The sequence below is a fragment of the Myotis brandtii genome, unplaced genomic scaffold (assembly GCF_000412655.1).
Source record: "Myotis brandtii unplaced genomic scaffold, ASM41265v1 scaffold144, whole genome shotgun sequence".
NCBI lineage: Eukaryota > Metazoa > Chordata > Mammalia > Chiroptera > Vespertilionidae > Myotis > Myotis brandtii.
Window position 1 is genome coordinate 5,882,325 of NW_005355159.1, and position 13,618 is coordinate 5,895,942.

Genomic DNA, 13,618 nt, shown 5'->3' on the forward strand with positions numbered 1-13,618 from the left:
GTGAGAGGTGACCGGCCCTTTTCGGGTGTCTGGTGAACGGCTTGCACAGGAGGAAGTGGAGTTTTTTTGTTCCTTTTCCGTTGGCACTTGGGGAATACCTGGAAGTGGCCGGCTTTTTCTCTAACTTATTATGACTTTTCCTCCTTTGCCCCAAGTCCCCGCCCTAGCCACCCCGCCCCCACAGCCTTAGCCGCACCCCCGGGGCTTCGGTGTGCTTTACTTTCCCAGGCACAAAAGCCAGGGCTCGATTTTGAAGGGGTTGGCGGTCCATCGGAAGAAAGGCGACCAGGTTCTACTGCAAGGCTTCCTCGTTTCCACACTGGAATAAGCCTGCGTAGGTGGACGGACTGGTCCTCTTCTGGTTGGGTTGGTTTTTAATGACTGAAAGTGCAGCTAAGTCAGAATGATAACCAGGACAGCGCTCATTTAACTACCCCGCGTGACCAGCCTGAGGGGCGTGTAGCTCGGCCCCTTCGGAACCGGCATACAAAACCGAAAAGGAGCCCTTGGCCCAGTGCTGGGTTTGTTCAAAAGTATAATTAAAAACCAACAACATATTTAAAAGGTCAGCCTTGAGCAAAGATTTTTTTCCCACATAGTCCAAAATGATACCACCTTTGCCCCCTACCTAAGAAGACACTTGATCTGCAAATAAATTTCCTCGCTCAGTCGTAGGGTTTAAGAAGCACGTCTACCCCACCTTGTTTTGGGAACACCTATGAAGAACCATTTACTTAAGCTGAGTGTGTGTCTGGGTGGAGCTACCTAACTGGGCCACCGCCTAATTGGCCACTTAAGCAATATGATAGCCCTAGTACTTTAGAATTGCTATAATTATTTTCCATGGCTCAATATTTGTAAAAAAAGAAAGAAAGAAATCAATGTGTTTTTTGTAAAGAGCTTAAAGAATCTTACTGAATTCAGATGCTTGAGTGAGTGGTACCCTGAGAAAATTAACTTTCCCTTAGTGAACTTATTTTTCATGCTGGGCAGGCTAAAAACTAGTCTAGCCTCCTCTTTTTGGTGACTTCATGAAGGCGGTGCTCAGTTCGGCCCCATTGCTGGTGAAGGAGGTGATGGGGCATGTGGATACAGAGGAGGATGTTGAGCAAGAGAGTGGTTTCCAGAATTGTGTAGCGTGTCTATGGGAGGACAGGTGGGACTTACCTGTGGATGGCTTCCCAGCCAGCAGCACAGATGGCCATGTTGTGGGCCGCCTGGAGACTATCGGTGCATCAGATACGGTTGCCGAGGCCACGATTCCCTGACAGAAAAGTTGAAACAGCTGGCTGTCCTGAAATAGGAGATTTGCCGTGGCTTCATCTACTGGATCTAGAGTAATCTGGCAAAAATTCAACAAATCATTTCTTTGCTGGCTTGAAACATTGCATTTGTTCATTAGGTGGGTGAGGGTGCCTTAGAACAGAGATCAGCCTCTCAAATAGGAAGAAACCTCCGTTATGACGTTTTAATGTTTATATAAGACCCTTCGAGCCAAATGAGGCTTCACATCTTTCTGGGTCTGCCCAGCTGCATCCCCCAGCTGCTTTGAACAGGAAGAGCCGGGGCATTGCCTTCCGAGGGTGTGGCTGAGGGTTAGCGTGGAGAATATAATTCATCAGGCCCTTGGCTGGGCTGTAAGGAGGGCACCTGTGCTGTGGTGTGTGTGTGTGTGTGTGTGTGTGTGTGTGTCTCCATGGCCTTTTAGGAAGTCTGGCAGGTCTCCATTAGGAAGGCTGTCCACCAAGACTCACGCAGTTGTGACTCATGAGGAAGACTGCCATTTTCTGACGTATGAACACAATATATAGTTTATATTTACCTGATATCTTCCTTCTGAAAACTCACTTTGGGACACTTTTCTCCATCTTTGGAAAACCGAGAATACTACTCTGAGGCAACAGACATTTTTAGCAGACTTGAAGAACTGGGGGAAAAAAATCTGATGTCTTTATAATTTTGTGTACATTAGTTAGGAGGGTATGACAATCTCTTTTGACTTTACTTAAAGTCAGGTTTAAAATTTTAAATTTAGCCCGGCTGGTGTGGCTCAGTGGTTGAGCATCACCTATGAACCAGGAGGTCACGGTTTAATTTACATCCCCAGTGTAGGGCATGCAGGAGGCAGCCAATCAGTGATTTTCTCTCATCACTGATGTTTCTATCCCTTTCTCCCTCTCCCTTCCTCTCTCTGAAATCAATTTAAAAAAACATATTAAATTTTTAAATTTAACTTATGGTTTCCTTCCTAGAATCTTGCTTTATCATCATCCACAAAGGAAGCTAAGCTTTTGTGGCCATGACCAGTGTGGCCTGCTGAGGACTGGAGTCCGTGTCTATAACTCTGCTGTATACTTTGGACCTAGAAATGATGATTCATAGGTCTTCTGTGACTTAGGTAGCCTGAAATATTTGAGTAATCGGTATTGGCCATCTCCTCAGAATATGTTCAAGATATGTTTCCTTGTCCTTACTTGCATGTTGCTTGTGAGTAAACTGCAGATGTTACACACAGAAATAGACCTATGAAAGTAGACATCTGATGGATAGCTGACTACAAGGTAGGTAAGTTCCTTTGGGCCTTGAAGGCATGACATGTATTTAGAAAGTCTGGAATCCATTTCAAATATGTGTTTTTGGGAATGTAACCTAGTCCATCCCCACTGATTAGTTTATCAGATTGCTAAGTAGTTTCCTGGCCAAAACAACACAATATGACAAAACAAAACCAGACAGAAATGGGATAAAGTGCCTGGCTGGTGTTGCTAAGTGGTTAGAGCATGAGCCTGTGCACCTCTGGGTCCTGGGTTTAATTCCCACCGTACCAGGTTCGATCCCCCGCCCCATTTGGGGCACGTGTGGGAGACAACCAATCAATGGATCTCTCAGATTGATGTTTCTCTTCCTTCCTCTTTCTTTTCCTCCCTTTCACTCCAAAAATCAATTGAAAAAATATCCTCTGGTGAGGATTAACAACAACAATAACAAAACAAAAACACAAAAGAAATGGGATAAAGTGCAGAAAAGATTTGATGGAGGCAAGGAGGGAGAGGGAGGGAAAAGTAGAGGAAGCAGACATTTGCAGAAGCTGAAAGCCACCGTTTTGCCCAGGATTTCAGCTGTCAGTGGTTGCAAACTCAGCTGTCTATAGAGGCCAGGATAGTTTCTGATGGAGTGAGGTTGGCCTCCTGAGAGTAAATATGGAACATATACCCATCTAAAGAGACACCATTACTTGATCCTAGGCCAGTGATGGCGAACCTATGACACGCGTGTCAGAGGTGACACACAAACTCATTTTTTTTGGTTTATTTTTTTGTTGTTGTTAAATGGCATTTAAATATATAAAATAAATATCAAAAATATGTCTTTGTTTTACTATGGTTGCAAATATCAAAAAATTTCTATATGTGACACGGCACCAGAGTTAAGTTAGGGTTTTTCAAAATGCTGACACGCCGAGCTCAAAAGGTTCGCCATCACTGTGACCTAGGCCATAGTTACATCAACCATATTACCAAATCATCTTTTTTTTTAAGAGAAGCTGGAAATCCAGATTTTAATGCCAGAAGGCACATTTTTTTTTAAGTGTTCCGATCATCACTGAGAGGCCAGACAAACACCTGCAGGCCAGCTCTTTGCAGCCATTCGGAAAATCTCAAAGTGGTGGCCTGTGAACCACAGCGCTTCCTTCCTGTCACTCACCTGCGGGAACGTCTAAACTTTAGCCACATACCCAGAAATGGTGTTAGATTTTTATTGATAAAGTCACACCTTCCCACGGAGTTTCCATTGAGAACAAGTTAGTGCCTGGGCCTATGGAATCTCTTGGCTATGAAACTGGGGAAATCAGCATCCAGCTGCTACTATTCAGCCATCTAAACACCAGTGAGAGAGTTCTGTGAGTGGTGGCTATAAATTGAACTTCTCTTTCTTAACCCATCAATTCCCTCTTCCAGTGACAATACCAAACTACCCCCCCAATATTGTATGGTGCACCTCCTTTATTAGTCCTTTCCCAGTTGATTCTCATGAATTCAAGGTCTGTTTCAGGGGTCTATTCTTGGGACTAGATAATGAGCATTTTGGTAAATATGACTTTTTGCTCCTTAGTGTTAATGTCATGAACTCATGTGAGACTAAATGAAAGAGAACATGGAGTGCTTTTCATTTCCTGAGGGGGGTTGAGTCTTATTACTTAGTAGGAACTTATGAAGGCTCTTTTCATCAGCTTCAAAAAGCAGAAATATTTTGAAACCTCTATAAAAGTGCAAGGTATTATGAACTTCATAATGGGATATATAGAATTACACGCAGTTGTGATTTTCCAAGTTTGAGCCATCTACTATTTTGTTTTTACAAAGATGCATGTTTTTATTAATATGTGATTAAAATGAGTTTCTCCTTGGTGAGTTTTTAATTTTTTTTTAACCTTGCTGAGACTTGATATTTACAGAGCAAATTAGGGGTAAAAGGTTAAATGCCAACGGTATTAAAAATAAACATCTTGGCCTTATAAGCACATTCTGTAATAATGGTAAACAAATTATGTTTTGAGTTTCAACTTCAGAATTTATTTTGGCAGAGACAAAAGGTTTTGGGGCATCCTAGCAAAGTTTTTTTTGTTGTTGTTGCTTTTTTTTTTTTTTTACATATCTTTAGGACAGCTTCACTTGAGGAGAGAAGTAGAACTCTAAGAATCTCCCCTAAATAGTGACATTGGCTTTGGCTAACTGGGGAACTTACACTGTACATCCATCAGCCCTCCTTCTGAGTTGCCAACCTGGGAACAATGTCATTAACATTGTTCAAAGCACTTTAGAATGGTCTTTTTTTTTTCTTTTTTCTTTTTTTTTACTTCCTTTGTGACCTAAAGTGTTTGTATCCACCCTGATCATCATCGTACTCACCAGAATTAGCACCAGGTTCTTCTGAGCTGTTTCCAGAAGTTACATTCTGCCTCAACGGAGGAAAAATGGGCCCTACTGGAGATATGCAATATCGTGTAGAACGGGCTGTGGAGGCCAGAGAGGAGGTGGCTCTTTCCAGGATCAAGTACAAGAACTGCTCTGAAGGGGACCACACTCTCTTGTGTGTTCTGAGTTCTGATGTGCTTGTTAAAAATTCATTCACAGGACTTTATGATCATATGCTACATTGTAGAAAGTGAAACACACACTCCATTGTAGAAAGCCCAGAAGCAAGCTTAAGAATTCTGTCCTAAATCTTTTGCTTGACTTCACGGAGATCTAGAAGAGTTAGATGACTTCTCAAGTCTCAGAGCTAGGTTTTGGCCAAGCTGGTGCCAGAATCCAGTTTTTCTGATGGCAATCGAAAAAAGCTTTGCCCCCAAACCATGATGGTGGGTTAGAGTCTATTTCTGTAGAGTCTAAACATGACCAGGTAATTTTCTTTCTGGGATTTTATTTATTTATTTATTTATTTATTTATTTAAAAGTACATTTCATTGATTTTTCACAGAGAGGAAGGGAGAGGGATAGAGAGTCAGAAACATCGATGAGAGAGAAACATCGATCACCTGCCTCCTGCACACTCCCCACTGGGGATGTGCTTGCAACCAAGGTACATGCCCTTGACCGAAATCGAACCTGGGACCCTTCAGTCCGCAGGCCGACGCTCCATCCACTAAGCCAAACCCGTCAGGGCCTTTCTGGGATTTTAAAAAATGCCTGCTTGGAGATGGAAGATTGCTACCTATTTTTGATTCATTACTATATTAACTTTAAAAGATTATAAGAAGTAAATCAGAATAATTCACCCATAATAACACTACCCTAATGGTATTATTTTCATGTCTTTGGGTTTCCTTCTAGCCTATCCAAAACACATCATTTTATGTACTTATAATTATGGGACAAATAAACAATTTGTGCTCTGTATTTCCCCATTTATTTTTTAAATCCTTTTCCTTGGTAAGCATATTTCTATCATTTTGGTGGCGGTATAATAATGCCATGTTGCCCGATTACCCAATCTGAATCATAACTGTACAGAGACCTCTCCTGTTGGGACAGTGTCATTGTGTGATGCTGTGCGCTGGGAAGAGTTCCTCCTGCTCCCACTAGAACTGCTCTGGTCTGTAATGTGCTGCTCCTGTCAGTCCTCAGACCTGGAGCCCTTCTTTGATGTAGAGTCTGGAGCAAGACAGGCAGGCTTGGGGTGCACTACACACTCCCAAGTCCTGGCCCAGAGGTGGGAACTGTTGGTATTGCCCTTAGATTATGGTGTTGGCATGCAAATGTGACACCAGTGGGTGCGCAAGCCTCTGGCTCCAGCTTGGCAAATACGAGTGGTCTTGTCAGAGAACGCAAGTGATTGGAGGTGGAGAGCTTTGATCCCTAAAGTGGAGAAGACGGAGCAGTTGCACAGGAGGTTAGCATACATGCTTGACATGTACTAGTAAGCATTCTTACCAAATATGATGGCACCACTGGGAATCCAAGATGACTTAAGTACTGCCTCTGCTTATGATGCGCTCATAGGCTATTGGGGAAATGATAACAGAAGGTTTTCATAGAAGTGATTTCATTTCATTCTTACACCAATGATGGTTTTTGTTGCCATTTTATAGGTTAAAAAAACAACAACAAAGTGTGGCCAGGTAAAGAGAATTGCTCTGGGCCATACAACTTGTATATCATAAACCAAGCCTGCTAACTTTATGCTCTTTCAAAAGCAATTAGTTATTTCTAAAGTTGAAATTTCTGAATCCAAGTATCTGTATAACACTTCATCATTTCATATACTCCCACGGGAAGGCAAGCTTGATTTAAAAAATCATCTATTTTAGCTCATTTTACTTACTAATACCAGGGTGGAATAATTTAGACCTAAGAACATAGTCTATTATGACTAGTAACGGTCCAGATTTTAATTTCTTTGTTTTGGACCTTCGAACATCAGTTTTGGGACTAGATGACATCACACTGGAAACAAGCATGAAAGCAGAAGTCATGCTAGAAAGATTTTTTTAATCTCAATTAGATTTAAAAGATAGAAAATAAGGGAAATGAAATAACCACAAGAAATTCAGTTCTTTAGTCCATATATACATGACAGAAAACAAATAGGATGTCATATCATTAGTATCTTAGTAATTTAATTGGTGTGACCAGCATTTGATGTTGACAGCAACTTAGCATAGTATTACCTGGTAACAGTGATGGGTAGAACCAAAATTTAACATGGGTCATCATGTTTTGGACAGTATCATTGTCTGACTCTAAGGAATTTTCAACAACAACAGAAAATATAAGTTTGTTTTTTGTGTCCCCAAGGAGATGCAGACCTCTGTAATGGGAAATTTTGGATTTGAATGTAATAATAGCATTGATTGAGCTGTCCTAGGGTGTAAGTAAAGACAGCTTCCTCCAAGACTTGGGAATGTGCTAATGCAGAAATACCTCTGCAAAGTGATACAATCAGATTGTCAGAGTCCTGAGGTCCTCTGAAGACGTGCTGGGAGCTATTGACCTGACCTGTTCCTTGACAACGTTTGCAATCGCAAAAACAAACAACAAGGAACAATCTAAATGTCCACCAGTAGAGAAATTCATAAAGATGAGATTTATTGATAATAGAGTATCGATATGGGTAGATCTCACAAAAGGAGTGGTTGGTGAGAAGCAAGTTATAGAAAGATACATATAATATAAAACCATTTAAGAAAAAATTTAGGGGAGGGGGTCGGGAAACTGGGTGAAAAAGGTGAAGGGATTAAGAAGTACAGATTAGTAGTTACAAAAAAAGTCACGGGGATGTAAAGTGCAGCATAGTGAATATAGTTAATAATATTGTAATCACTATGCTGTACCTGAAGCTAATACAAAATAATATTGAATGTAAACTGTAATTGAAAAAAATTGTAAATAAAAGACTAAAAACAACTTAAAAACACACAAAAAAAAGACTGTATATATTGTTTGGGGATATATATGTATATTCATATATATTTATGTATATATTCTTTTCAAAATATAAATCAGTGGACTAGAAAGATGCCCAGTTCAAGCTGCTGAAGGGGGGAGGAGGAAAGCAAGAGGACCAGTCGGTGGACTGACTTTAATGTTATCAGTAATGTTTTAATTGCTTTATATATAAACATTCCAAAGCACCTGTGATAAAATAGTATCATTAATTCTGGGCATTGTGAACATAGACATTTACGATATTCTCCATAGTTTTAACATCTTTTTCCAATTAAGAAAAAATACACATAAACATACAATTCTTCATATAATTTTAGGAGGTTCATAAACTTCCAAAGCCCATGCAGTATTCTTCCAAAAGTAGCAAATATTGTCTTGAGATGAATATTAGGGAATATGTTTAATTTTGGATCTATGTCACATTGTATTGGGAGTTGAGAATAATCAAACCAATAGTTAAGTTCCATTGAGTGTTACATAAAGTGTCGTTAGTGATTACTCCCCAGGAGGTTCAGTACATCTTAGCATCTTTTAGTCATCTTTTCTTACCCTGTTGTGTCTGTTAGCTTTTGGTATAACAATGCAAACTGGGTGACTTAACTAATACATATTTATTATTTCTTATGATTTTGTGCATCAACTGGACAGTTCTGGGCTGGACTGACTCATCAGATCCCTGTGGTCACTGGTGGCTTGGCTGGGAATGGAGGATCTAGGATGACTTCACTCACATGTCTGATAGTTGGTGCAATTTCAGTTGGCACAATAGAGATGACTTGGCTGTGTATCTCCTGTTACAATAGGCTAGTCCTGGTTTGTTTACTTAGCAGTGGTCACAGGGTTCCCAAGCATAGCAAAAGAGAAAGCAAATGCCAGTGCACACGCATCTTTTAAACCTCTGCTTGCTATTGTCCCATTGGCCATAGCAAATCACACAGGAGAACACTACCCGGGGGCTCAGATACAGGTGCCCACCCACAGCTTTCTCTTTCAGTTTGCCTTAATTGGGTGAATACATCGAAGCAGGAATAGATAGATTCAGTGTCAGCACCAGTTTTTCCGGGCTGACCCTCTGAACCCCTGTGTATAACAGAAGCCCCCATGGATCCTGATATGTACATTGCTGTTTTCCCAAAGAGTGAGAAATTGGAACTGCAGGTTTTTTTAAAATTACAAAATGGAGACTCAGTATGATTTTTATTTTATTTTTTTTAAGTTTATTTTTTATTGTTGACTCATTATGATTTTTAAATAGCTATTTTTGTTAGGAAAAAGGTAAAAGCAGAAGCAAACAAAAAGAAGAAAATTCATTTCTATCTGTTAATGAGAGCTTTGTGAAAATAACAAACATTTTATAATTAAGTCCAAACTGGGAGAGCAGTGAATCATGCCCAACAAGACTGGGCTAGATGGCCTGTTGGACATAAGGGTGGAATAATACTGTTGGAACAGGTGGGGACAATACTGCTCGTTGCCCAGTTCCGCCTTTTCAGCCAGCACTGAGCTGTTTATGTGGAGAAAGACATTCTTCTCACACAAAAATACTTTTTTTTGTCTTGATTGAAAGTCATCTCTTTTGGACTGTAAGATGGTTGGTTCTTAAAATAACACTGTGTCAATTCCATATTCTGTGCTATCTGTGGGCTTCTCAACAAAACGTAAATTGAATAGGATTAATTTAGTTTTGTGTTCAGGTCTCAAAAAATCCATTAACCTATGGATATTTCAGTTTGACTTTCTCCTCACTTTCTAAATGGGGGGAAAAATAAAAGACTAATGTTCGACAAATGGGAAGAAAACTCATCCCCCAACTTTGATAATTGAAAACTCATGGCCAATCTTATTTTCTCCATTTTGTTATGTGGTGCATCACATTGATTGATTTGTGGATGTTGAGCCATCCTTGCATACCTGGAATAAATCCCACTTGATTATGGTTTATGATCCTTTTAATGTCTTATTGAATTCAGTTTGCTAGTGTTTTGTTGAGAATTTTTGCATCTATGTTTATCAGGAATGTTGGCCTGTGATTTTCTTATAGTGTCCTTGTCTGGTTTTGGTGTCAGGGTAATGCTGGCCTTGTAAAATGAGTTTGGAAGTGCTCCCTCCTCTTCTGTTTTTTGGAAGGGTCTGAGAAAGATTGGCATTACTTCTTTAAATATTTGGTAGAAAATTCACCACTGGAGCCATCTGTTTCTGGACTTTATTGGGAGGTTTTTGATTAGTGACTCAATCTCCTTACTAGTAATCAGTCTGTTCATACTTTCTATTTCTTTATGATCCAGTCTTGGTAGGTTGCATATTTCCAGAAATTTATCCATTTCTTCTGGGTTGTCTAATTTGTTGGCATATAATGGTTCCAATCTTGTTTTCTCTCTTCTCACCTTCCCTTGTTTTATTTAGAAGCAAATCCTAGATATCATATCATTTCATCCTATGTCTGTATTACATTGGCTTTTAAATAAAGCAAGACTTAGCTCTTGGCTGTAACTACTCTTTGGGCAGGAAAAAGGGGCGTGTCTTGGAGAATCAAAGCAAGTAGCTTCCCTTTGACTTTTAACAGTAAAGGCTTTGTTTTACAGAATAATGTAGATATCTTTAGTCACTGGGTGGACTTCTTAAAGCTTGGTGTATTCTCATCCACAGGAGTCTCTGGCACTGATATCTTAACATCTGTTGTCTTGGTGTGTGGGACAGGGATGGCTCCCCCCTCTACAGTCCCAGCTCTACTCAGGCACTGCCTTTAGGAATGATAGATAGAACCAGTTCGTGGTTATTGATCTCTTCATTTCTTCTCATGCCTACCTGTATCATGGTGATAGCTATACAAATAATACTTACAGTGGGGCCTTGACTTATGAGTTTAATTCGTTCCGAGACCGAGCTCGTTAAGGAGCTCGTTAACTCAAATTACTCTATCAACTCAATGCAAAAAATAGGCAGAGAGACAGTTGGTATCTCAAAAAACTCGTTAGTCGGGACACTCGTAAGTCAAGGCCCCACTGTATTTCTTTCAGCGATCAGATACCTTGAACACAGAATGTCAAGATGAGGAATACCACAGAAATTACTTGGGCGTTTCTATGAAATTGTAAACTGAAGTTTGTGTCTGTTTCATGTGTGCATTTTTTCCTGGGAAGAAGATTCAGAAATCCCCAGTGTGGTCTATGGCCTCACCGAATGACTCTCAAAGGTCCAGAGAATCTAGCCTAACTAAGCTCACCTGGAACGTTAATAGAAGAGGTGACCCTAGAATACAAGTCTCTTGACCCACAGTCCAGGGATCTTGGTCCTTAATCTGCTTTTGCTGGAAATATTTGAAAATCAAACACAATAAAGCATTAGAGAGAAGGGAGGTTGAAAGCAGTAAGTTAAAATCATTTTTTGTAAGATTCCCAGAGACACTAAACCAATATAAGTTACCATGAGGTAATGATGGGTATTATTTGTTGACAACTAACTTGATTTTTCAGAATAATAATAATAAAGCATAAAAACAGAGTCACAGCATTGGTCTTAGATTTATTACATTTTTATATTCTCTTCTGATGACAAAGAGGAATACATCTAATACAGACTTCAAATATAAATCAAGGGCATAAGGTTTTAACTTTTTAAATAATTGAAATCTCATTTCCCCGGTGAGGACTTATTGTTATTTAAGTGTAAAATTAGTATTTACTAATTGAAGACACAATAAAAAATTGCTGGGTTCTGGAGCAGATTTCTATGCTCTGTTTATATTACCCAGGACTAGGGCTTGGGATGTAGAATAAAATATGGAACTGGGATAGTTTCTTCTTCATTTTATATCCCACCCTCTAGCTCTTTCTCTCCCCTGCTCCAAGCCCCAACTACATCCTCCATCTATCTAGCATTCTGTTCTTTCCCACAGGGCTCATGTCCTTCTAGAACAGTGGTTCTCAACCTTGGCTGCACATTAGAATCACCTGGGAATCTTTTTAAAATCCTGATTTCTGGGCCTGATCAGGAGTTTAAAAAGATTCCCAGGTGATTCTAATGTGCAGCCAAAGTTGAGAACCACTGTTCTAGAAGCAGGAGGGGTAAGTGGGAGGATGGGAGAACGCAGGAAAAATAGTTTGCACCTGTTCAGAATTGAGGCTGTAAAATTAAGGCTGCCAAGAGAAGGCGAGTCCTCTTTCTCCTCCTCCTCGGAACCCTGCATAGCACCTCTCCTGTGAGTTTGGGGTGGCGGTGTGTCACATGCTATCTGTTCTACAGAGTCAATAAGGCACTGTTTGTTCCTAGAGGCTATGAATCAAAGTCTTCAGTTTTTGCACCAGTTGTATTTCAGTGTCAGTTGGCAAAGTTGTACTTTATATACTCTAGATATAAAATGTAGTGAATTGCAAGATTCACCACCTGCTGATTCCTGTGCATTCCATCTCTGCAATGTGACTTCAATCTACCCTTTTACTTTTCTCTCACCTAGATCGTCTGGCCAAGTTCAACTATTTGTTGTGTCCCTTATAGGCTTGGGTGTTCTCACCTTTAGCTAATGCCTGGCTGCCCTCAATTCCTTCCTCTCCCTTATCCCAACGCTCTAATTGCCCTTTTAGGCCAGACCCAGTTGCACCTGCTTGAGTCTCATAGTTGGGAGTTTTTCTGAAATCCCCTGGCTCTTCATGTGGGAAGATTTTAGGATTGTTTATGCCCATTTCATCTTCCCTTCGGATCAGTTACTTTTCAGGTGGAGTCCTTTCTTGTTCATTTTACATCCCACCTGCCTGTACTGTGACTTGCCATACTAAGTATACAGAACTATTTTTCAAGCATCCTGGAGGGGAAAATGCTTGCATTTCCTTCTGCTATGTGTGTACCTTCTTTAAAACTGCCCCCAGGTCTCTATCTTGAGGGACAAAAGTAGAGTGCGGAACTGCCTACACAGAGAAGCACTCTGTCACCTGTGACAAAGAAGCTCTCTGAAAACCCACTCCAGGAACCTGCTGTGCTTGCTTACTCCGCTCATGGAGTGAAACAGGCAAGGAGTGGATCAGTCAAAGCGCCCTGTGATTCAAATGTCACTGGAGCCTTTGATTTTAGTGGGAATGATGTAGTCCTCTGATGTGGCTGTCACTCCTCACTTCAGTCAGCCTGCCCTTTGGAGAGATGGAATGGTGAGGACAGAGGAATAGAGATACTTAAAAGGGCACCTGAAAGCCAAGCTGCTCTTTCACGTAAGGCAGGAGGGTCCATCCGTCTGCCCATCATCGTGCCTTTTTCACTCATCGGCCGGCCATACTGTTGAAACCAGCACCCCAACTCTCTTAGAATCTGTGAAGAAAGATAGTTCTCCCAAGTATGGATATTTTCACAAGTATGGGTATTTAAGAAATAGGCAGAGATAATAGATAGAAGAAGCAACCGAGAGAAATGGGATTTTTTTTTAAGCAGACCATAGGGTTTTGCTTTTTTTTAATTGTAGGTGGTTTTGGATGACAGGTTGAATTCAGATCTTTAAAATTCACAGGAAATCCAAATGCTGGTAAATTCAAACCGTCCTGGGAAATATTTGTACTGGAACCCATCAACTAACCAAATGGGCAAATGTGCACTTTTGGAGTTTTTTTGGAGAGTTTTCCAAGCTCAGCTCCAGGTGGATGTGTTACTGGGAAGATGACGAGACCTCGGTTCTTGTCTTCCTCAAA

At 40.5% G+C, this 13,618-nt stretch overlaps 1 protein-coding gene across 2 annotated transcripts in view; it reads left to right on the forward strand.

Moving 5' to 3' along the window:
• Window positions 1–13,618, forward strand: part of MYO1E (myosin IE) — a 183,312-nt gene that overhangs the window by 1,250 nt on the left and 168,444 nt on the right. The window lies entirely within an intron of this gene.